The sequence below is a fragment of the Canis lupus genome, chromosome 19, assembly GCF_011100685.1.
Source record: "Canis lupus familiaris isolate Mischka breed German Shepherd chromosome 19, alternate assembly UU_Cfam_GSD_1.0, whole genome shotgun sequence".
NCBI lineage: Eukaryota > Metazoa > Chordata > Mammalia > Carnivora > Canidae > Canis > Canis lupus.
The window spans coordinates 46,993,247-47,019,921 of NC_049240.1; the positions used below are offsets into that span (position 1 = coordinate 46,993,247).

The following is a 26,675-nucleotide window of genomic DNA, read 5'->3' on the forward strand; positions in this document are numbered from 1 at the left end:
TTATCTTCTAAAGCCAAGCAAAATTATTTTTTCCAGTGTAATACAAGTCAAATCATGAAAATGTCTTTGATTGGAGAAAGTAGCTGAGATATTTTCAAATGCAAGATCTAAGAAAGGAACTAATACTTGGATTATGTACTTACTCGCTATTAGTGAATCCTACTAACTTTTCTGGAACACAAAACAGGGCATACTAAATGTGGTCAGTAGTTGCCATTGTAAGGAATTAGATTGCTTTTACAAAAGACATGATTTGGAAATGTTACACATCTGTGATTGCTAATTCGTGTTTATCACTTATTTTGTTCACTTAGCGTATGAATTTGTTAAATTTACTTATTAAAGGAGAAATATTTCTGAGAGTGTAATAATCTTCTACTTTGGTGACCCCAATCTGAATCAGGAGCAGAGAGACATTAGAGAGACCATTTGCATTATTTTACATAGGGTTTCCACTGTATGGACAAAATCTTTATACTTATTTTTTTTCATAAACTTTGCTCAGTATTCACTCATATTTCCAAACAAATAAACGAGATATAATAATTTAATGAGGAAATTTTTTAACAAAACAATACAAAGGGACAAAAATATCAGAGTTTTGATTTACCATTGATTAAACTGATGTTTCCTTTATTTCCCAAGATAGGGTAAGTTACTCTTTAGGAACAAACTTCTGTTGTTCAGGTCTACACTGTCTTCACTCCAAGTCCCATGTTGATGGAATAGCCTCCTTCTGAAATAAATATGACAGGCTGCATGCTGGCCTTTAAGTCTCCTACCTCGTATGTGTCAGGTCTGTCTTCTTAGTGGGACTAAGAGAGTCCGAGAGTCAACCAAGCACAGGTGTAGATCCCTCCCACGTGCAGGGCGGCCGCAGGGAGAGGCGTGGTTTGCACACTTACCTAGGAATAGACTCTACCACAATCCCGGCACAACCAAACACTCAAATCATCTGATACAACCTGCTCAATCTAAATAGACAGTTGCTGTTGTTATTTAAATGGAGTAGAATCTCATCAAGCCATTCCAGAGATAAAAGCACATTTAGCATAATTTATTGTGTACTTGTAATTGCTGGTAACATAATGACTCATTGAAAAACTCTTTTTCAGCTTCTTTAATAAACACTGTTGAGTGTGAAACTAGAGTTCAAGATATTCAATAACATGTCAAACTGCATACCAATTCATATCTGCTTTAAAATGAGTTCAGAAGTGTTGAGAACTTAGAAAATTGCCATCAATTATTATTTAAGCCTAAATCAGATGCATGAGTTATGGGAACTAAAGGTCAAAGTTCAGGGTGAAATACCCTTTGAGGATAACAAAAATGAAGTAAGAGCTGGAGAATGTTTGCATTTAGTGACTGCTAATAGGTGTATTCTTGTTTACAATAGTAAATGAATATATGTTTTACATCATCACATAAGTGTGTGTTCTAGTCATAGAAATTTATATACCACCTTTTAGGGTATAAACTGTGTACACATTTTGCCTGATATTGTTGTACTTTCAGGAAATGCTAGCCTGAGAAAATATACTCCAGAGCCCTTTTGTTGAAAAACTAATTATTCTCTGTAATACACATATTTAGCATAGGAAATTATGATTGTTTTTCTCTGCATTTGAATGAGTGATATCCTTTTAGGGTGTATACTAAAGAGATAATATTAGATGGGATGGAAGAAGAAATGAAGGCTGTTAATATAAAGTGTTCAATAGCAAAAAGAACACATTTTCCATGGGAAAAAAGCCATCTATATTTTTAGAATGAGGCATAAACCTCATTTTTAATGCTCTAGATTTGTTGCAACAAGTAGAAACTACTTTAATTTTAGCAAAAGTACCAGCTAATGTCAGTGAAAAATGATTGCAATTCAACTCTATGTATGTAGCCATCATGGCGAAGTAATTTTACAGAATGTAGTGGGTTTTTTTTTTTTTCTTTGAAAGCATCAGTTTTAAGTCCTATTTTTCTAATGTAGAGCATATTGGTATAAAACAAACAAACAAAAAGGCCCTCAAACAAAAGTCCCAGTAAACCAACTTGCAATTAGCTGCCACTCCTGGGAAATATTCTAGTATATGTTGCTGGCACTTGAAAAATCTACACCTTCAGAGGAAAGGCAGGAAAATTCTGTCAAACAATTAAACTGATTGGAATTCCCAAGAATGTGAAAAAACAAAATGAGTCCTATGTTAGAAAAGAATGGCAAATAGTTGTGTATATGGCTGTGAATTGGAACAGAAGGAGCAAAAGATTTTTTTTGCATCTTGTACAAACCAGTATTATTTTTTTTTTTCTTTAAAACAATGTAACGCTAGTCAGGTAAAAACTCTTAGGGTGTGTGTGTGTGTGTGTGTGTGTGTGTGTATACATATAAGTTATATATGTATATATTATATATCTCACAATCTACATTCAAAAATGTGATTAATTAAGTGACCTCTAAATTAGACTGTCACACTTGGTTTTCATATTTTTAGGTAAGTGAGATGGTTGTTAAATTTATGCGAATGTATATTTGACAACCAAGTTGGTTAAGGTAAAATATGGCTAAGTAATCATCAAGTAATGTAGAAGACACCAAGAAGAGCACAGATATTTAGCTTAAGACCGAAGTAGAAAAGATTGGCATTTAAAAGCTAAGTTAGGACCAACTCTGATATTTATTGAAAGAAAACTTTCCAGTGTAGTGAAAAAGGAAGACCCTGCTGCTTGCTGCCTTTCCTAAGTGAATATATTTCAAAGCGTTGTTAAAATTTTTTTTTGAACATCTCAGGTTCTTTGGGAAATAAAACAAGCTTTCTTATTTAGGAGGCTATGTATTTGGTAAACTTCTCTAAGCAAGAGAGTGTACTATGTTTGACGTGTTTCCAAATATTCCTATGCTAACATTTTCGAGTATGTGTTCATTAATGTTCGCACGCTCTAATTTATATAGAAATGATGGGAGGTGTTGGGTAAGTGTATGTTGTTGATTGGATAATGGCTTTATAGTTGTATACTGATCTCCAAACACTGAGGTTGTGCATATTAGATACCTACAGCCTTTTGTCTGTCAAAAAGAAAAGAATGAATGAATCATGACTACTTTGAAAGGATCAGTACTTAGATGTGTAATATCCTGTACAGCTGATAAACACAGTATTATTATTTTAAAAAGACATTATAAACTCATTAAAGTACTGCTCCCAAACTTTTCCATTAATAAATCCCCAAAGAGAGAATAAAAAGCTCTGAAAGTCAGGGACAGCAGAGATAAAGATACAGATTTATTTATTTTTAATTTTTATTTATTTATTTTTAAGATACAGATTTAGGGATCTTCAGGAATCCGATAGCATTTAGCAAGGAGGCTGAGCTTTTGCCATCAAAACTGTCATTGTCATCACATGTAAAAGAGGCGAGTTTCACTCAAGTCATGATCCCTACAGTTTGACTTCCTCATCCAGATCTCAAATTTCACTGTCACCACTATTTCGTTCCAATTTTTGAGTGTTCCTTCACTGCTGATAGGGTGAGGTTCCTGAGCTTTGAATTGATATCTGCTTCTTCCTTATTAGTAAGGTAAAGTATGACTTTCCATTCACCCAAACAGATTTTGACAATTTTTCAATGAGGATAAATAACAATATAACCCAGAAATAAAAAACTCTGATTTGGTTAAGTATCCTCCTTCCAGTTGGAAAAAAAAAAAAAAAAAAAAAAAAGCTTTCAAGTCGTTTTTATAAATTATGAATTTGGTTAAAAGATTTTTTTAAGTCAAGCAATTTAGAAAATAGTTATCATTTTTTACTACTTCATTGATCACACTGAGAAGATCAAAAGGAAAATATTTCAAACCAAATTATTCTCAGTGAATGACATAGTGGTTGAGAGCATGTTCAGAGAACAGGCTAGCAGTCCTGCAGACCTGCCTGTGCTATTGATAAGTGTACAAAATTCTCATTATATACAGATATCAATAACTTAAAAAATTTCCACAATGAGGTACAAATTTTTGTTAAAAATTTATAAGCACTCCTCTAAAGAAATATAAATCTTTGTCTGTTACATATTCTTTACCAGCTACAAAACTGATTTTTTCTTGGCTCAAGATGTTACTTACTGTTCAGAAGATTTCAGCCTACTGTAGACATTTCTGTTTTGCTTTGGATATGATTTCCTTTGCATTTATGCTTTAAAGTAAAATCTTTACCTACTCTGAGATCAGTTACTTTTCATCTGTATTGCCTACTTTTTAATTTTTTTAAAGATTTTATTTATTTATTCTTGAGAGACATAGAGAGAGAGAGACAGAGACACAGAAAGAGGGAGAAGCAGGCTCCATGTGAGGAGCCTGATGTGGGACTCGATCACGCCCTGGGCCAAAGGCAGGATCACCCAACAGCTGAGCCACCAAGGCGTCCCTGTATTGCCTACTTTTTAAAAATATTTTAATATTTTTAGACATTTAGCTATTTTTGATCCATTTAATTCATTCATAATTTATTTTGGTGTATAGTGTGGAGTGACCCAAATAGTCAAACATGCAAGAATGTCCTTTTGTGACTAATGCATCATTTTCTATGGTTTTACGATGCTTATCTTTTATTATATATTATCTTCTTTTATGAATAAGTGTATTTCAGATACCAATTCAATTCAATTTCTTTGGCATTGCACCTGATATTACTGTTTTCACTATTGTAGCCATGTAATTTATTATAGTTACCAGAAGATCAAATATCTTCATTAGCTTTACTTTTTCAAAATTATCTTCATATTGCTCTACTGTCTTCAGGTTGTTAGTATAGTATGAAACAATCTGATTTTGTTCTTTGTAAGTAACTTATTTTACCTCCCTGTTAATATCTTTATTCTAGAATTAAAAAAAAATTATTAATGAGAGACACACCGAGAGAGGCAGAAACATAGGCAGAGGGAGAAATAGGCTCCCTGCGGGGAGCCCCATGCGGGAGTCGATTCCAGAACCCTGGGATCACACTCTGAGCAGAAGGCACATGCTCAACCACTGATAGACCCAGGCATCCCTAGTCTAGAAATTTTTAAAAATCTGATTTATTTTCCCACTATTTTGCTAGTCACATTCAAAACACTTTAATGCAAATTTAAAAGAGTTTGAGCTCAAAAAGTTTATTTTTTATTAATTTAATGTGACTGATGATCGCATCAAGTTGTATCTTTTCATCTTCAGTACATCTACCTTTCTGTGAAATTCCCCCTTCTTACCTATTTTTCAAATGTATCATTTTTATGTCAAAATTTTCCTCTTTGTCTCATTTCTCTGTATTAAAAATTGCAGAATTTTTCTCTCCATTATTGATACCTTTTTTTTTTTTTTTGCATATAAGTTCTGATCTTTCCTGCCTCTAAAATTTTTTTTTTTTTTTTTTTTTTTTTTTTTTTTTTATCTCTGCCTCTAATAAAGATTTTAATTCTGGTATCATGCTTGGAGTCTCACTGGCTTGTTTTCTTAACCACTGGAAGCCATCTGCACATCTCACTCTGTATAAGCAGCCCTTAAAACATTTGTCTTCCACTTCTGGCCATATAAATTCCAACTTTTTTCTTACTGAGAAGGCAACACAGGTACATATGTATGGGTTATAGTTTCATAATATTTTTTTCCCACAGATATCTCTCTCTCTGTATTCTTTAAGCATTGTTCTCTTCTTCCAGTTTGCAGACTCTCTTTATAGGACTCAGATTTTTATATCTTATCCTTATAGTTTTTTACATCTTCAGTTCTACTTGAAGGCTGACAAACTCACTCTCTCCCACCTCTGCATTGAGGGAAGATCAATGTTGGTTATCCTTTTCTGTGTTCTGCTAATTATAAGGGTATGGATTTATTTGTGAGAATTTCAGAAATAGTTTTGGGTTCTTTTTTTTCCTTAAATGTGGGCACGATTCTATAATTCTCTAGAAGAATAAACCATTTGGTGGGTTCTTTTTAATCCACTGTCATTGTTGATTTTACTCATCAAGTAAAATCTCTCCTCTTCCTTGCCTCCCTCAAAACTGATGGTGGCAGGAAGAGGAGATGGGGTGGGAGAAGGGATGTGAATAGTCCTCAGGGCCCCAGGAAACAGCTCCCTTTCAGGAGACACAAATCTGATGACTTTGCAAGTTGTGTTACAGGCCAAACCATATTACGGAAGAAGCGTCAACAGGGATTTTCTTAATATCCACCCTTTTTCTTTCTGTATTATTCTGCTTAAAAGATGCAGCAGGATATTCACTGCTGATCTCTATCCAGATGAACTGGAAAGTATTTAAGAATTATAACCAATCTCTGAGAGATCTCTGATTGATATTCTCAATTTCCAGTGCTCAAAGACTTGATCTCTTCTGCATTTTCACAAGTGTTTCAGTAAAAATATTAATTGAATACATATATAATTAAATATATATTCAATTAATTGGTTCAGTCCAGATTCTTGCTTTTAATAGACTGCTTTTTAAAAAAATTAAACTTAGCCTATAAAATGGAATTTCTTTTTTTGTTTTGGGCATTGTGATTTTAAAGTTTGAGAATGGAAAGATAATGTCAATTTATTTCATGTGTTCAAATATTTTATCTAGGTTTTGAGCTGTGTGTCATGTGTGTTTCAGTGAATTTTTTAACTTAAAGAGTCATTTAAATAAATTATTTAAACTGCTTTGTCTACACGATAACTCTATTTGTAGAGTGGGTGTTATTTTTAAGTATTTCCACTTCAAGTATTGCTACACTGATATTTTTGTCTTTAAGTTATCAATTTCCAGAAGTGAAAGTAATTGAGATGCTTTTTTTTCAGTAAAATAAATGATAAAATGAAAATAAGGCAACAAATTCTAAAATCTAATATATATTTCTGGATAATTTGATGGTGGTATTTGGTAGCAATTGTTAGCAATTGCTTTATTTTATAGTATGAACGTTTTGCCATAACTCTGATCCTGAATAGTAAATGTATGAAAGATCTAGTTAGTAATTAAATGAGATATATTACAAATAAAAAAAAATCATGATGTATATCCTAAAGCAGCAGATTATATGACATTTTTAAAAAGATTAAATATTCCAAAATGTAGGTTAATATTTTATTTGTATAATTTTTAGTTTTATAAATTTTCTCATCTTAGTTATTTTTAAAATTACTTTTTAATTCACTAAAAATGCTAGTCATTTCCAAACATTCCATATCCATATTTTATTCTAATAAAATTTTATCGACTTAATAATTCCCTCTCTATTTATTGCTAATTTATTTCCTGGTAGTTCCAAAGAACCTAAGATAAAGTCTAGCTCATTGTAGGAGTTTAAATTTTTCCAATGAATAAGTATATTCTGTACTTTTTTTTTTTTTCTGGAATTCTAATAGCTCTCAGGTTGCCTTTTAATTGAGGAAGAACCTTTAATATAAATCATCTTTCCAGAGAAGTAGTTTTTTTCAACATAGTCACATAGTACATTTTATCAGGGTCCCTGTTAAACTCTTAATCTTAGATTTTATGTAAAATGTTCTGTGCATCTTTTATCTACGTCAGTTAGATGAACACTTTACTTCATTGAGTACTCTGTCGTTTAAAAATAATATAAATCCTACATATTCATGCAACTTTGCAGCCTAGATGAAGAGTGGCAAATGGATCTCTCTACTCCTTGTTATCTGTAACTAAGTAAGTTATCTAAGCCCTGCCTGGCTTCAAAGTCCAGAACGTTAGGCATACAAAGCTGTCTTTAATAACTAGTTTATTTTCATAGAGGAAAAAAAAATCCAAAGTACTACGTTAATTTTCATTGTTGCATTAGAACTAGTTTTTCTCTGGTCTTCTCATCTGTACCTCATTAAGTCACATTCTGTGGTATAGTGTTGCAAGTTTGGAAATGCAGAAACAGTTCAAGAAATTGATTCTATTTGTTCTTTCTGTTCAATAGACCTTTGATCTGAAATGTTCAATGGTGCCTGGCTGTTCCACACAAGCCACTTTCAAACCATTGTTCGCATTGTAATAGCCTTGTTATCAGGTTGTATGAATTAATTCCATCACATTAGGAGGAGGAAGTTACCCTCGCACGGCACAGTCTAATAACGGTCTCGTGTTACTGGCCAATTGATTGGGTAACAAGACGGCATACCACATTTATAATTCAGTTGTTTTGCAAGGTGGTCTTAATTTCAGAATTTCATAATGGCAATAATAAATTCTGATTTCCCCAGGACACCTTGCCTAACTGGCTTTGGGAAAGTAACAATGTACAACTGAAAAAAAAAAATGTCACAATGAGGCAGGCCACCACTCTTGGTAATTCCTGAATCGAGAAGAAAACACTGAAGAAACCCTTTTGCACAACGAAAGAACCACCCACAAACAAAAGCAGAAACCACCCACACACTGGAAGGCTGGATCTCTGGCTTGGGAGGGGACAATGCTTTGAAGAAATGTCAGACTTCTCCAGGCAGCTGCTGTCAAACCGTAGGCAGAGAGGAGCTGCTGACTCGAACTGCTAGAGGAAGGGGAGGAGATCCCAGGGCCCCCCAGGTGCTTGTGCCATCACTGAACTCTGGACGCACTGGGCAAGGGGATGCAACAGCGTGCTATGTTGAAGTCTACGTGGCATGTTGTTGACCTTGGCGATGGCCACATGCAGTCAGACAATTAATTTGGAAACAGCAACTTAGAAACTGTTCAAATCGCCATCTTAACAAAATAATTGTTTGATGAGCAGAACTCATTTCTCTGCTTGAGTAAGTCTGAATATGTGAAAAACAGGCCCATTTATTGACTTCCTTCCTTCCTTCAGAAGATCCAGTGAGCAGATTTTCCCTGAGCTTCTAGCTCTTTAGGTTATCAACTTGAGAGATGACCTGTCAGGCCCCTTCCATGTCTACTCCTTATGATGCAGGTGCTTAATCTCAGCAGACTTCTTATCTACCAGTTTGCTGGGTCCACACTCTCGGTGACAGCGTGTGACTTTTCTAAAACGACCCGTAAAGCCCTCTTGCACCACTGCTTGTTGGTTTGTTTGATTTCCCAGTGCTGAACCGAGTCCCTTCCTGGCATGCCATCACATCGCCTTTCTTCTGGTTCAGCTCTGATGCATCCTTTACTATAAAGTCTCCTAGCCAGAGTGGACATTGCCCACCTCTAAACGTTTGTACAGCATCCCACCTTATAGGGGGTTGGTGTGGAAATTAAATGAGATAACTTAGGCAGAAGGGCCCCCACACCAAAGGCATTCAATAAGCATTAGCTCTACCCAAGAAGCCCGTTTATTCAGCCCACTGTTACTGATCCCAACATGACCCTCTACTAGATACTATCCTGAGAGCTCAGCCCTCTGTTGGGTACTTGACATGTGTCACCTCTACTCCTCACAGCCAACCCACCATGTCTATATTCTGGTCTGCTTTCTAGTTAAAAAGGAGAAAAGGAATTTAATGGAGTGTGAAACTTGCCTGATTCTATGCAGCTCTTATGGCAAAGCTGAGATGTATACCCACAGGTTGCCTCTTGTGCCCACACCGCTAACACTTGTTTAATCTTGCCTCTGGAATGCCAGCTTTGCTGTCCTTTCGAGTTATTGGTATTATTAATCCTGCTTGTTAGACACTTTTTGCTCACCACTTGGCATTTTTATGCACACCTCCACAGGCCTATGCATCCTCTCTCTAATTACACTTTACACCTTTGGAAAGCAGGGGCCACAGGTACTGTTATTCTTCCTCCCTCCCTCCCTCCCTCCCTCCCTCCCTCCCTCCCTCCCTCCTTCCTTCCTTCCTTCCTTCCTTCCTTCCTTCCTTCCTTCCTTCCTTCCTTCCTTCCTTTCTCCTTCCTTCCTTCCTTCCTTCCTTCCTTCCTTCCTTCCTTCCTTCCTTCCTTCCAATTTCTTTCCATGCCTGATATGGTGTCATGCCTAGTGATGCTCTAAAATCACGTTTATTCTTTGTTTGGTATAATTTCGTATCTTACTGAAACATTGGCTCAGCATTAGGCACACATTGGGAATGAGCACAAACTGGGTGAGTGGCTAGAAATTCCATCACTGGAGGCTAAGCCAAGCCATCTTATCATTCTTCTACTTGCTCGGATGCTTCCTATTTCTTAGAGGTCTTTATAGTTTGTTTGTTTGTGTTGTTTTTGTTATTTTCGTGGCTTGTGTTTTGATCCTGGGGTTTATTGAAATCCTGCCTGAGATCTTTTGAACTCTCTTTGCTTTTCCTCCTCTAGTGTGCCCAGGGAACCTAAGGATAGAAATGAATTCATTCTTACCATTCACTTTTCAAATAACAAGAAATGAAGTAGTTTATTTTTCATTTGTGGTACACTCCTCAATAAGAAAAAATGAGCAGTTTCATTATGTATCATTTGTTGCATATTTGTTCCGTGTAACTGGCAGACATGGCTTGTTTGCTTTTTGAAAAATGAGTATGAGGTGGATAGATTCAGGAATTCACATCAGGACTCAGAATGTACCTTGCACGTCTGAGAATTATCTGTGCCCCTGCTGCATGCGTGGACGGTCTCCTTGAGTATTTGGGCAGGTAGGCTTTTTGAATCTTAAGCTATTAGCCATCTTTGGGCAGCTGTCTCAGAGAATTTTCAATCAGCGAGACAATAAGGCAAATTCATGGAAAATACTGTCCTGCTTTGTTCATTAAACTTATCTACTTATAGGCAGACTTTGAAATTGGCCCTCCAGACCTACACGGTACAGGGTGGACATAGCACTCATTTCCATCAGCTAGATAATCTTTGGATTATTCTCCAGGTCCGGGGTAAGTTGGGCCATGATTTCCTCAAACTCTCTGCCTCCCCACATCCAGGTCTTTCCATTCCATTCTGACCAGCCTCTGTAGGGCCTTTTCCTGCCCAGTGTGTTCCATGTGGTTTATTTGGGGAAAAGTAACAGAACGCCTTTCTACTCTGTGGGGAAACTTATCTGGACACTCGGTGCATTTCTGGCATCTCTCAAACTGTGCCTGCACCATTTCAATATTTTCACCCTGGGGACAAGAGCAGGTCTGGGGCTTCATCAGCAGTGATGACATAGCAAAAACTCCTAGAAAACCACGTGTTCCAGGTTGTATTAGTGCCAACACAGTTTTATAGAGAAGCCTACACCCTATGTTGAATGGTGTAGAAATTTTGACTCCGGTAGAAAGTAAGTACCAAAATACAACAGTTCCAGGGAGTAGTTAATTCAATAACTCAATAAGGGCACAGTCATTGAGAGCACTCACTCCTTCGTCCTGCCCTGACATCCACTTTTTGTACTTGTCTGACTCATGGTCATGAAGCTCTGGCAAAGGTAGGCGGATGAGGGGACTTCTTGTACCTCTTGAAGATCAAAGAATTCTCTCCTAAATGTTCTGCAGCGGCCTCTGTGTGTGTGTGTCCCCAATTATACACCTTCCCCTGCGCTGTGACAGGAAAGAGAAATGGATCCATTATGATTGACCGGGAGGAGGCCTGGTAGCCCCATTATGGGGTTCCACTAGCAGAAAAAGGAAGAGAATGACTTTTGAGTAGGTAACAGCATACCTATTAAAATTGTCCCCTTTTTAACCTCTGTCCTTGGCCTTATCTGTTCTTCAGTATGTTTCATACCTGAATGGTCCCAACTCAGATTTCCTTCCACTCACCCATGTGAAGTTCCATAGTCGCCCAGATATTTCTATCCTGATACTCACAACACAACACACATTCCACTGTTTAAAAGTATAAAATTGACTACCACAGCAATTCAAAAAATACCAGAAATCTTCTTCTTTATAGCTTAATAAAAATAACCTCTAGCCTCTTGGCCCAGGAGCCACCGCTAAATTCACAATCACATTTTCAGATATTTTGTTCTTTGTACCTAGCACTGCTAAAGACTTTTTGGCCAGACTACATGTAAGATGGATTAAAAGAAGGCAGATTTAATATACGTTGTAGGTGCTCTTTTTTTACTCAAAGAGCGGAGAATTTAGAGCCCACTTATTTAAGTGCAAATGCTGCCTCCTACCTAAGTCACTTAATCAGGACACTTTAATTTCTACAACTGCTAAATTCAGATAATAATACCTGCCCCCTATCTACCTCTCTGGGAAGCTGGGAGGATTAATTAGATAAAGTATTTAAAGCTCCTCAGAGAGAAGTGGCATATGTAAAAGATGTTATTATTTCTAGGGAAGAATGAAGCAGTGTCTCTTTTATGGACAGTCCATACTTTTAGAATTTTTTCCTCTTATTCATTCAGTTGAAGTGCCAATTTGGTGGATTTTAATTCATCATGTGAGACCCTTCTCGTTCTCAAGTAGTTTCACTTAAAGAAAAGATTTTCAAGTATTGCCTTCAATGACGGGAACAGCCTGTGATTTTTGAGTTTCTCTGAATATTTCAGAGCATTGCCTTGCAAATTGGTATATATGCTGGAATCTGGCTACATGTGCAAAAACAAGCTATGACTGCATTCAGGGCTGTGACCTGGGCCGGTTTTTGAGGTCATGCTCAATCCTGATTTCTCCCATGAAGCACTTGCTAACAACAGCAGTTCTCACTGATTTTCCTTCCGTAGGAGCTTATCTGGCCATAAGTGCCTTCACTCCTCAGTTTAGAACTGGTTCTCAAACCCAGGGCATCTGAGTTCCAACTGAGTCTGGTTTTGAATACACCAAATTGTTCAGAGGTTACTCAGCTTTGTGCAGGAGGAGAGAAATCTCTCCCACCCATTTACAATAGAAATGGGCCAAGTCAGATCAGAAAGAAGACAAATTGAGAGCATAATCTTTATTCATTCTCATATAAACCTTGTGAAATAGTTTACATTTAAATATCTTTTTTAGGCAATAAGTTTTCCTATTTAGGTCACAGAACCCTATCTCTCATTTTCCTCTAGAATTCTCACTTTTAGTTATACACTTAGAATTTCTCCACTTTTTTTTTTATTTTTATTTTTTACCTCTGCTCCTTTTTACAGAGAGGTTTAGTTAGCTATGCTTGACCTTTTCGTTGTTTTATTGGACATTGAACACCTTTGTTAACTCTAACAGAATTCAGTTAGCAAGTCCTGGTGTGTTTTAATGAATGCAAGTGTGGCTTGGTGCTGACAAATCTGCATCCTGTCTGGGGCATGGAGGCTCATTAGAGATGGAGTTGACCTATTTTCCCACAGAAGGTTGGGAAGCAAACAAGTCACGGAGTCTACTACAGAGCTTGGGAAGTGGCTGCTGCTGGGGACTTCAATGTTGACTTCCCCCAAACACCTCAGATCAGCTTTTGACAGCCTTGAATATTCACTCTGCCTAGAAATAAATGCAATCTATCACCTTTCACAAATCGATTTCCTTCCAAGCAAAGGGGTACCTACAGAATTTTATCTGAATCTGTTTTTCATATTTATAGGCTGTCTGAAAAAACTTAACATTTCGTATTTTCCTTACACTTCTAGTTCTAAAGGAAAAAGAGGGAAATGGGCATCAGGTTTTACTCAACAACTAGTAACAAACTTGCTCAAGTGGCCAGCCTTCATGGAGTGAGCAGCTCAGTAGGAGACGTGAGACGGGATGTGGGAGCATGCTGCCAGTAGCGAGGGAGCCCAGGCTCTTTCACTTTGCCAGAAGCATGCAGTGGAGAAGAAAATCAAGGGTCAGGTCAAGTCCAGAACGTCTTATCATGTGGAGAAACAATAGAGGGAATAAGAGACAAAGAAACAAGAGAGGGTAAAAGGAGTGTTTTTAAGAACTGGTGACACCGCCCATTAACCCAAGTCATCTTATTAGACCCTCACCCTTCTGATCAGAGACTCCTCCACCCTTGGTAAGGCTAGAAATGAAAATGTATGTGAAAATGGAGCTGGCTCGGGAGAAGGCAGAAATGTTTCCTTCCCTGTAGTGCTAAAATGATGGGCCCTGGTGATGCTAGCTTCATTTACCCCCAAAGCACTGTGGGTCTGTAATGTCTCCTTTGGAAGCATTCACAACCAAGAGGGATACCAAAGCTAACCTAAAATTAAGGATTTGATAAAGGATTTTTAAAGATAAAGGAGTTTGATAAAGGAGTTTTAAGGATTTGATAAAGGATTTACTGAGTGGTTTTCTGGAATTCTAACAGCTCTCAGGTTTACCTTTTTATTGAGGAAGAACCCTTAATATAAATCATCTTTCCAGAAAAGTAGTTTTTTCAACATAATCGCTGTACGTTTTATCATGGTCACTGTTTAACTTTTAATCTTAGATTTTATGTAACATGTTCTATGCATCTTTTGTTATCTACGTCAGTTAGATGAACACTTAACTTCAAATCGAATATATCCTTCAGATCTACCTCCTACTTCATCAACACATGAATATTAGACAATTTATGAGAAAGTACCCACACTTTAGTTTTTGATATAAGGAGGTGGCAAGTGTGAAAAGAGCATTCTCGTTTTTGCTGTTGCTATTGCTGGAAGAAAGAGCATTAGTAGATATATTTGTAATAAAAAGGTAGTAGAGTCAATTTATATTGTGCTTGCTATTCACTGGACTCTAAGGCCTTTACTTATGCCTGCTGATTTAAGCCTTGGAACATCTCTGACAATGATTATGCCCACATTATAGATCAGAAAAGGAAGACTCAGAGAGTTCAGGTCATTTGCCCAGGGTCCTATGATTAATAAGTGGGGAAGGCCAGGCTTAGAACTAGGGCGCTCCACCTGTAAAGTTCTTCATTCTGACCACTCAGCTACACATATAATGAAGAAAACTTTAAATGTAGAAAGTATTAAGTTCTAATTTCAGATATTCAAAGTACATAAAATACATACACAGGAAGAAGAATAATCACAAAATATCATTAAGCTATGCTAATACAGGAAGCTCTAGAGCGGAGGTAAAGTCTCTCCTATGCAAAGTCCTAGCAGGAAGTCAAGGTCAAGAATATTAGACTATAACATAGTAGTAGGACAATATTTCATCTACAGTAGGACAGTATTTCATCTGTTTCTTTGCATCTGCTTTGTCATCAGATTTCTTTGCAATTAACAGTATTTGCTTCAAAATAGAGACCAATCTTGTGAGGCTTTGAGACCGTGTATGTAGAAGCAACAGCTGAATTGAACCTGAAAGTAGACAGTGCACTCTGAACCAAGGCTTTTCCAAAGGATCTCTGAACCCATAGGAAATAGGCCTGAGAAAAAGAAAAAAAAGAAAAAAAAAAAAAAGAAAAAGAAAAGAAATAGGCCTGAGAACCCAGTTTTCGGAACACTCTAATGAAGCTGCAGATTCACGGTGACCAACTATTCGGGTTGGTGCTTCATTAGATGATGACATGGCCAGCAGGCACCCCTGGACAAATGTACTTTATTAGATGCACTTCTGCTTCGAGCGCCACGATTTTCACTAGGCGTTAGTGATGGCCTCCAAATTTTCTACTTTCTGTTTTTTAAGATCCCCGTATTAAGATAAAGAAAAGAGAAAATCTTCTTACTTTATTCCTTTTTTTTTTTTGATGCTTTTTGATAGATGAACTATGTGCAAGTGTTACCTAGCCAAAAATATTTTTAAAGTCGTCTATGGATCCAGTATTCATAAGCGTATGTAACTCCTTCACTCTCAGGCTAAATGGAATTATGATAGATGCAATCCTGTGAGGTTCCCGTCTACCACGTGAAAGACGTCTTTCTTTCACTAGTTCTTAGGTTTTGCAACATCTCTTAGAGTTCTCTCTTAAGAAGTGTGTCCCTAGTCCTCTCGTACTCGTGAATAAATTTTTGAATTCACAAATCATGGTGTTGAGGCTATGCGTACATTTTGGTTTCCCAAAGGAAAGTTGATAGAATTTCAATCTGTCCTCCCATAGAATAACCTCTCTTTGTTTAATAAGAATTATATTAATCATGATAAAATAACAATAGGCCTACCTTTTACAAGGCATGCATCTGCCTGTCACTATTCTGCATTGTTATTAGGTAAACTTAACTCCCTTACTTTAAACATGAGAAAATTAGGATTCAGAGAGGTTAGAAAACCTACCAGATGTCACAGACCTGATAGAGCCGAACCAAAATTTGGACCCAGATCTGTCTTTAAAGCCTGCGCTCTTTTTACCCTGGCAAGCTAGTTACAAATTTGGCCTTTTCTGGTTCCACTGCCTCCTTGGCTGGACATGTGCCTCAGTGCTGCCCCTTGCTGACCCCCCCGGTACTACACTGTAGCCAAACCTTCAATACAACCCAGCGAAAACAATCAGTTCTTGTTGGGAGCAGATCATTTTGGAGTATTGATTCTAAATTTGTCATTGTTTTCCATGAAAGCTAAGCATAGAGTATAAATTGCCACTCACCACATAAAGTTGATGACTTTCTATGCCCAAATGATTTGACAATTTGTGATTTCACCCCCAGGAGATTTTTTGCTAACATTTTTCAAGGCAAAATATTCAATCCCTGTCCAAAATGATCAAATTTTGCCCTGAAGCAAACTTGTAAATTTTTTGCAAGGACCTGTGAAACTTCACAAGGCAAGAGATCAATAATTTCACACTGTTCTATTCTCACCGCTTTCCTCAATGTACACTCGTCTGAAACTGCCAAAATGAGAAAATAAAAAATTTAAGGGACAAGTCGGGAACTCCCTCACCATCATTATAAAGTGTTATATTTAAAATAAAGGTGATCAGTCTGCAGTCAAAAATTTAAAGAAAGAACATTCAGTCTAGATGTTAAAAAAAAAAATAAGTTTACCAAAAAAAAAAAAAAAGGCAAAATGTACGTTTTTATTCTAGTAATATCTTGTTGTATATATTCGCATTCTCAAAAATGTTCTTGGCTTTCTGCCTATCGTGTCCGACACTTATTTGTCTTTGTTGCAAATGAGGATTTAGGCAAAGCACCTGATTGGGCTTTGCGCTGTTGTTATGCCAAAGCATCCATTTTTCACCTACCTGTAATAATATTAAACTTTTAATTACTCACCTTTCATTTTACACATACCTCTCTTTTTCCCACAATAAAAAAAAACACCAATAAACTTGAGCCAATAAGAAGGTAGATTTTATCACTCGTTCTTTTCAAACTTTCCGTCTCCCAGACTCTTGTTTTCTCTGCCTGCATCATAATTGTGAATATTTTCCCATGTTCAGCTATTGCTCTTTCATTCTTCTGGTTATCTAATTTCTCCTTCGGAGAGCTCATCCATTTTCATGGCTTCAGCTCTGCTGTTACTTGAATGATTCCAGACTCTCTATCACCAATCCTTTCCTCTCGTGGAATCACTAGTCATTTATTTCCAAGTGTTCACGGAACATTTCTACTTTGATGATTCATCCCTTCTTCCAAATAAACATGCGGAATCTTCCATTTCACCCCACACCACCTCCTTCTCCTGATTCCCTTTTTACTTTCAAGAATAGAGACATGTTTCCGATCACTCATACCTGGAACCTCGGACCAGGGCGCAAGGATGGCAACAACTCAGATAGGCTTTCTTTCAAGCCAGGAGTTGATTTGCAGGATCTGAGTAGGCCAGGCTCAGCTCCTCGTACTGGGAGCCTTTGCCCCTGGTTACTCATGCCACCTAATGGTCACCATATAGAAAAGCAGGCCCAGTTTCTCCGGGTCCTGTTTTTTCAAAGGAAAACCTAAGTTTTGATTTTGTAGTGAAATCTTTCAAATATGTTTAGATGCTGATAGCTGCTAAACAAAATTTAACCCCCTGGAAGCCTTAGGAAGTTTGTTCATACATGAGCATGTCTATCCCAAGGGCTGTCAATTTATGACCCTTACACAGGCACTGAGCTGAAAGGCAATTGGAAAAGGTATGAATGAATGAAAGGCAACTGCGAGTGGATCTTGGGCCACGTGGTGCAGTGTTGTAGCAAAATGGGCTCAACTAATTTAATCAGCGAGGTAATGGACATTGGACCAAAACCCATAAACCTGAAATTTAAAAAAATCACACTTTCTAAACCATTGAGCACATGATACAAATAGCCAGAAACCACAGAAGGTGATCCTGGTTCTTCAAAAATAAGATGCAGATTAATACTTTTTTTCCTTCAAGTTTCTCCAAGCTTGACAAATTTCCACCCAAAGACCGGTAGATTTCAGTGACTATGCAGTCCACATGTCTCTAAGTCTTACTTTGTTCTTTTAATTTTTTAGGAAAAATGTACATTTAGGCTTAACAGGGTCATGGTAATAAACTTTTGGAAATAAATTTTATTACAAACTTCTCATGTTAGACTTTTGGAGATCAATTCCGAAATATATACTATACAGATGACACAAAGCAATCTGTGTTGAGATCTCTTCAGACATCAAAAAGCCATGTGCAGATGAAATGAAACATGTATAAATTTATCCAGTGGCTACTTACAAAAAAATTAAAAATTTGATTCAATACTTCAGCACTTGGGGTTTTTGCATGTAAACCCAATATTGAGAAAATTAAGTAACTGTGGGCACTTAATTAATTCAATATTTGTTTCAATATACCATAAAGAGTATTTTTTTAAACATAAAGGGAGTGAGAAGTGTAAGCATACAAAAACCTGGTTAAGATTATATAGTTAAGCACTCAGACTACCAGTGCAAAATCCATGTTAAATATAAATTAGCCGAGGGGATGAATAAATAATACCAATTACATTTTGTGTGTATCCCTCAGAAACAGTATTTTATCTTGAAATAGATTTTTTACCTAGAGCAGGTGAGAAATTGCTGTGATCAGAAACATCTGAAGAATGAAAAAATGGGAAATACATTGTGTGCAATACTAAGGTATAGGGGCTTTTGGATGTTTTCAGAGTTGTCATTGATCTCTGTGCATTAACCTTTTAAATTAGAAAACATCTATTATTTTATAGGAAGATGCACATTTCTTTAAAATTGAGAAACTGAATTTCCAAGTTAATATAGTATCAGTTTATTGTACTTCAGATTTCCAAAGCACAAGCATTTCAGAACACTGAAAGACTATATTTAGAGTGAGATCTACATATTCCATACAGATGGAATAAGTCCATGAATATATGTTGGTATCATCCTCGCCAGTCCTAATAAAACGCTATCTTTAGTGTGTTTGAACAAGACTTAAGTTATACATGAAAACTGAAACATCAAACCATTATATATACCCTTGAAGTGTAGATAAAATAATTTTGCATCCATACAATATTTTTAAATGTTGACTTTAGCAAAAACTTAAAAATCCCCTGAAATTTAAAATGAAAATTCATGATGCACAGAATTATGAAAGAAAAAAAATGTCTTCTCCAAATATCCCAGAACTTTTTTGAACAAAATCTCAGTGTTGTGATTTAATCTTCCTCATTTACATTTGCCAAGTGTAGATGAGTTTACGAAGTTTTTTCACATGCAATACAACATTTCACCTGCGTGGTGGCCTTCAAGGAAGTGGTGTTATTATGCTTGTAATGATGAGATGAGTCTCCGAGCTATGAATAACCATCTTCATCACCACACACCTAGAGAAAAAAAAAATGGCAAAATTAAAGCCTTAAGCCCCGATTTTCTGGATCCCAACCAGAGCTCTTTTCCCCCAAGAGATCATGATCAGCTCTACCAACCTCTGCTCGGATCCCTATTTCTGCCATCCGCTTTACATACATGTGAGAGGTGAGGGCAATGTAAATCTGATAATTTAAAACTCTTGTGCTTCTCTTTTTAATTTGACCCTTGCTGCATTCCCCACATTGTCTGAGCATTGCTTGACTAGAATGTGAAATTCTGTTTATATCCATGTGTGTATGCATATGAGTACACACACATATGTGTACATGTCATGAATTCCTCTAGAAGTAAATTTGCTGCTTCCTTTTATTTGCTCTGGCAGAAAGATTGCTAGTGTTTAGGAGGGAAGTTTGCTTTTGCCTTCAATGGAAAATGTACCCCAAAAGGCATTGGGAAAGATCAGTCTCAATCTAATTACCTGGCCTTTTGACAAGTGCTTCCATCCTTTCTTCCTTTTTCAGAATCCATCTTGTCTTTGCTTAATTTCATTGTAGACTTGAAATCGTACTTAAAGACGTCAGCTTGCCACCCTGAAAAGAACTGAAAGAACCCAGATGTGTCCTTGAAAGCTCACTTCCAAAACAAAGAGAACAGGACGGGCTTTCGTGGGCTTCTGATCAAGTTTAAAGAATTGTCTGAGACCTCTCTTCTGCTTGTCTCTCCAGTAGATTTCGGGGCTGCTTCTCATGCCAAGAGAAGGATGCTTGGTGTCCGTTTCTGCAAATTGGCTTTCTGATCTTTCAAATTTGGGGAGGCTATTTATCAGAGTCATTATCTGGAAGATTGTCTTCCCAAGTCCCTGGCATTCCCTGGTGGTTTTAGAACTCATACGCCCTGTACACAAGGCGTATAAGGGTCCTGTGTGTGTATTCTTTGCACTGATGAGAAGCACAAAGAACCAAGCCCAGTGTAAGCTCACATGGGGAAAAGTGCCACATGAGTCAACGGTACGTGAGTCTGCCTTGTATGGTGACAGAAGGTGTCGTGCTAAGGCATCGATCACAGGGAGAACACCACTCACATGTGTTCACATTCAGTGAAGTCTTGTGTGCATCCTACACCTCCTACCGCAGACCAACCATTTTTCCTTTGGAGTCACGTATACAATATGCAGAATGGTTGTGCAGGAAAAATCCATGGCAACAGCACATACAGAGCTTGTTAATTTTATTTGAAAGAAATAAGCTTACCTATTTTTTAAAGGATAGGTTTCTTTAGGTTTACCTGATTCAAACTTGAAAAGAAAATAGTGCTGTACAATTTTTTTAAAGCCATAGCTTACCTTGGGCTTTATGAATAACCTAAGGGCTATTCGCTCTTTCCCCCAGAAACCCTGGGAGGCCGTACAAGAAATGTGAAGGGGGACTCTGTGGGTGGAAAAATAAGCAAGAGTAAGGAAAATAGGATATAGGCAAAGTAAAGGGGTATAAAAGATGATACCAAATATCTGAAACATGGAAGGGAGGGGGTAAAGAATGAGTTCAAAAACAAGTGACCACTGGCTTAATAGAGACCGCTATATGCAGAAGATGCTATATGTAAATTGAAAGGTAACTACAGATAAAACAATCAGTAATAGAATATGCAAAAAATAAAGAGTAAGGAACCCAAATATATCACAAAAGAAAATTAGCAAACTGTGAAAGGGAGCAAGAGAAAGAGGATCAGAAAAAAAACTACAAAAACAACCACGAAACAAGTAACAAAATGGCACTAAATACATACCCATCAGTAATTACTTTGAATGTAACTGGACTAAATGTTCCAATCAAAAGACATAGGGTGACAGAGTGGGTAAAAAAAAAAAAAAAACAAGACCCGTGTATACTCTGCCTACAAGAGCCTCATTTCAGAGCTAAAGACACCTGCAGATTGAAAGCCAAGGGGACGAGGGGACGGATAAACATTACGCATGCAAGTGGATGTGAAAAGAAAGCTGGAGTAGCAACACTTCTATCGGACAAAACAGACTTTAAAACGAGGTCTGTAAAAAAAGAAAATAGAAACCTTGGAGGTATTTTTCTGTGTATATTTTCGTCCACAAGAATATCTTCTTCTTGTTCTCCTAGGTACCTGGGTCATTTTCTTTTTTTCTCTGCAGATTATCTTAGAGGCCTGTTTAAGACCCTAACCATTGCATCGACTCCTAACCTCACCTGAAGGGCAAAATCCCTAAGATCTTGACACAAATGCTGATAAATACATGGGATTATTAAAGGTGCCGTCTCAGCAAGAGAGGTTGCCTGCCGCCTTTGTTCTCAAGGAGATACATATTTCACCTACTAGCAGGACACCCAACTGCTGCCACAATCAGAAATCTCTCAAATGTCTTTAAGCTAATCATCTTTGAACCTAAGCCTTTGTTGTTGAATCAGGGACCTTCTAGATGCAAGGCACAGAACCCTTTTTTTTATTATTATTTTTATTATTATCTTGTGGATTTTTTCCCCCTCTACCTTGCACAAAACAGCATCGAGCCTGTCACTACTACCAGTAAGGTTCACTGATCTGTCAACATTCACCCCTGATGAAGACAGTGAGAGAAATCCGTAGCTCCGGAGAGTTCAGGAGAGAACCAAACAGAGTGTTTGCAAAAGAGCATTTTTATATGTTTTCTCGTGACAGCACTAGTTTAACAGAAAATAGTTGGAGTGTGCCAAAAAAGGGGAAAAAAATGAAAGACAGTAGTAGTAAGTTAGGCTAGCATGACATGATGGATCTGGGCTATGACAAACCGAATTGGAAAAAAGCTTCCCTGGGGACCAACTATACCAGGTTTGCTGAATTGTATTTCTTGATTTCTTACTGTGCAACAGTGCTTTTTACTGTTAGATTGACTAGGCTTCAGAATATTTTTAAAATTGTACAAATCAAAATCCATGTAGCTTAAAAATGAAGGATGTAAAAGGTTTAGGAGTTTGATGTATTGAAAGGCATTCTGTATTCCCTCATGTGAGTATTAAATATACACTTTGTCTGTTTGATGAATTTTAAATCTTTGTGGAAGGCAGTACACACGATAGCAGTTTACAAGGGCTGAAAACCCTGGTTGGAAAGTAGGACAGAGTTTGCAGAGATTCAAAGCTTCTTTCCTCTTATCCCACCCGGATGTGCCTAGGAATTACAACATGCAAACTCTGTAGGTTCCTCATTTGTTCTGAGATGTTCATATAAAGGGCAAGTAAAGAAACCTGAAATCTGAGCACCAATTAACAAAAATGTGATGCCTTATGCTTATTACTTGTCCTTTTAATTCCTATGGAGTGGCTTTCGAACACCCTACCCAAGGTGGTTTCTTAAAATAGTCACCCATAATACGCTTCGAATGAACACCTAAATCAATGAACTATATTAGATTCTCATACAATTTTCAGTATTTTAGGTACAAATAATAAATAATTACGATGAACAATTTGGGTCTGATTTTCAAGAAGTTTACAACCAATTTGAATAATTCATGTAATTGTTAGAGTGCAAAGTGATCAGTATTAAGTGACAGCCACACTCAAGGCAGGCAGCAAACTATCCAGGGGGCTCAGACAACAGGATTCCATGATGTTTCCCATCAAGTATTCATGTCAGGAAGAAGGTGTAGAGAAAGTGGTTGGGGAAACGGAGTTTTGGTTGAGATTTAATAAAACAGAAGATCAAAGCATTGAGAAATGAAAGCTACATGGCAAGATGTAGGTTCAGAAAATATTCAAGTAGGAACCACAGCCTGAAATGCTTATGGATGGCAAAGTAATGCAATAACATGATGTGGTTTAAATGTTGAGGAAAATATGGTAATTTCAAAACTGGAGTTTGCTCATCGCATCTGAAAAGAAAAAAAAAGTGGCTGCTTTTGAAATCATTGATACACTCAGGAATATGGAGCAAAATTGCTGGATCTTCTGGTTGTTCAGAAGTCAGAAATCTGGATTTTCACGTGAACTCTCTCGATTTTAAACATTAGCAAATGATTCTTAAAATTTTACACGATATTATGTGGATCAAATAAAGCACACCTGAGATTTGTGTTTCAGCCCCTATACTTTCAGCGTGTGGCCTCTTTACTAATTAAAAGAGGTAGCTTGAATTATGGATATGTATGTAGAAAGTCTTTGAGTTTGATAATGTGGACGCTGAACTATTCTGGTAATTCTGAGAAATAAATAGTTTTAGCAATAGCTGGCTCTAGTGTGTGAGACAAGAAATAAAGGGGATTTGGAAATCAAGGAAATAGGGGGTTACTGGAGCGGTGACTAAGATAGCTGCTATAACAAAGAACAGAAGAATAGTATCAGTTAGGTTTTGACATCATCGAGGAATATGGAAGGCCTTGAATGACAGAGAAGAAAGCAACAGGGTGTTATAAACTTGCTAATGAGATTACCAGTCTGGGGAGAAGCAATACTGTCCTGTGCCCTGAAAGTGCCATGGAGCAGATCACATGCTGGAACTCTAGGCAGAAAAAGTAGAGAATTATCAAGAACAACAGAGAAAGCCTCAGTGGTTTTGAGTTGGTTTGATAGTTTATATCAGAAATGTATGTATCGGTTCAATTGGTCAACTGAATTCAATTCTCTCGTGAAATATACTAAAGACTTGCAATTTGTAAAGAATTAGCAGATTAAATATTTTTGGGAGGTACAGGGAGGGCACAATAGTGAATATGAAGATCCATTGTCCTTAAATTAATTACTCATCAATGCATTTTTCAACTGTCCTTAAGATGTTTAAATCTGGAGGAAAACAACAGACACATACACAGGCACACACCTCTGCGTGTTGTGTTTTATTTTGTTAAGTGCTGTGACAGAGAAGCAAAGCAATTTTGCATGATAGTTCAAAATCAAGTGATTGTTTTCAAAGAATTGTTTGAATGAAATTTAGATAAATCGGAGTTCTCCAGAGAACCAATAGGAATAAAAAAAAATCTACTATCTATCTCTCTATCTATCATCTATCTTTTGATAGAGATTTATTATGAAGAATTGATTTGCATGATTATGAAGTCTAAAAAATCCCATGTCCTACCATCTGCAAGTGTGAGACCCAGGAAAGCCAGTGGTATAATTCAGCCCTAGTCCATAAGCCTGAGAAGCCAGAAGGACCTGATGGTGTAATTGCAGTTCCAGAGCAGGAGAAGATGAGATGAGATGGCCCAGCTCAATCATTGAGGCAGGAAAAAGGGACAAATTTCTCCTTCCTCCATTTTTTGTTCTATAAATATCCTTCAAAGATTAGATGATACCCACTCACATTGAGGAGAACAATCTACTGAGTCTACTAATTCAAATGCTAATTTCGTCTGGAAACACCTCTGCAAACACACCCAGAAATAACGTTTAAACAGAACACCCCTGTGGCCAGTCAAAGCGACACATAAAATTAACCATCACACCATGTAGTGGTGTTTTCTCTAATTCTAAAGAACTCTAGTGCGTTATTATCTGGCTGGTTCTCTTCGGAGAATCACAATAGCACGTCAGGGGGAGTGCTCTGGAAGATGTCAGATAATCTGGATAAGACCCTCTTTTCTTCCCTTCTCACGTCTTTGTTAAGAACTGGTTCAGGTTAGCACTCAGCTAATGGGCAGTGAGTTAAAAGTTTTAATTAGGATGGATTAATCTGAATTCAAATTGATTTAGTTTGACCCTTTGCCCTGTGTATCTACACATTTTATCCTTGCCCTGCCTCGATATGGCACCAAGGCCCACTTCCTTGTTCCCTCAAGGCTGGGGCTGATACTATCACTAAAAAGTAAATTCTTGGTAAAAGACTCCAATATCATTAAGACTTGTGCTTGGGTACTGGACAAAGTTAACTAGAGATTCATTTCGGTAAATACAGCATGTTTTAACATTTTAGAATAAAATTAGTTTAGAAGGCGGAAAGTTTCAAAACACTTTTGGAAAGCTGTAACTACTTCTCAAAGAAATGTCCATTTCTCAGTGGTATAAATGGACAGCTATAGTCCAGTGTCCCCAGATTAATAATAGTAAGTGTAAATAATAGTTGGTTTCTCTGTCCTATAAGCACACGCTATTCTTATTTTGAAACACAGTTGCTTGGGCTCTGCAATGATTTACCAGTTTCATCAGACATTTGAGGTAACATTAGCTTCTAGCCCATAATTTACAATATTGTAAAAGGAGCAGGTTAAGATAAAGCTATGGTTTCTATATAAGTATAGTTGCTGAGCTTTTTTTTAAAGTTAAATTAATTACTCATCAATGCATTTTTCAATATATAATGCAGGAAGGTGCCAATACTACTCAATTATTTTGATCCATTTACACCTTAAACTAAGGAAATAATAGGGATGCCATCTCTACTATTCATAGATTGGTATCCGCTTTGGTTTGGTTTTATTTATGTGTAAATATGCATAGTTCAAAACTTGTTAGTAGCAACGCTAATAATGTCATTTATATACTTCACCTTGTCCATTTAAAATGGATAGTTCTATTTATAGAGTAACAGCCTGTAAAATTGAATTAAAAAATTTAATAGAAAAGGCAGTCCTTTCAAAAATTATTACAATAGAAAGAAGCATAATTTTTTTCCTTAAATTACTCCCAACACAGGTTTTTTTAAAAATCTTTTTTTAGTTCCAAAACTTTAAAATAGTCTTATTGATTTTTAAAATAATTATTTATGTAAAATAATTTATGGTGGGGTTTTCAGTATTTGAAATATATATTCTTATAATAGGAATTTCACAAGACCATTAATTTTAGCAGTGCTAGGAAACACAACTATAATTTAGAAGCTATTGTTGATTGTTTCTAGAAATAGATATTGACCCCATTAGTTTTAAGTGATAACATTACTAAGCCAAAGTATTAATCCAATGGTAGCAAATTAGTGATTTTAATTGGTATTTTTATTCAAACCCTTTCTTTAGCATTTAGATTTCCTTTAGCTTATCATATATAAATATAAATGAAAAATTTAAATAAATTAGCTTAGAATTCTCATTTTTAAAGTCATTAGAAAATTAATGTCTGTGGAGACGCCAGTGCCTAAAGTCTTTTGTTTGTTATAGTCACTTTGGTATGCATTTGGGTCTGGTGGTATTGATGCCACCCTCTTGGACATTGTTTCATTGATCAAGAGGGCACCTGGGGTTCAGAGAAGCCTGTGGCCCAATAATCAATCACTGAGTCATTTATTCATCAAGGATTGCTCTCAA

At 36.8% G+C, this 26,675-nt stretch overlaps 1 protein-coding gene and 1 long non-coding RNA gene across 3 annotated transcripts in view; one reads left to right on the forward strand and one right to left on the reverse strand.

Moving 5' to 3' along the window:
* Positions 1 to 26,675, forward strand: part of ARHGAP15 (Rho GTPase activating protein 15) — a 609,765-nt gene that overhangs the window by 142,530 nt on the left and 440,560 nt on the right. The gene's annotated exons all lie outside the window — the stretch shown is intronic.
* On the reverse strand, positions 18,164 to 20,390 carry LOC119864489. The gene is made up of 2 exons (XR_005374274.1): positions 19,914 to 20,390; positions 18,164 to 19,449 (listed from the first exon to the last, which is right to left on the reverse strand). It is a non-coding gene; the product is annotated as an uncharacterized LOC119864489 (long non-coding RNA).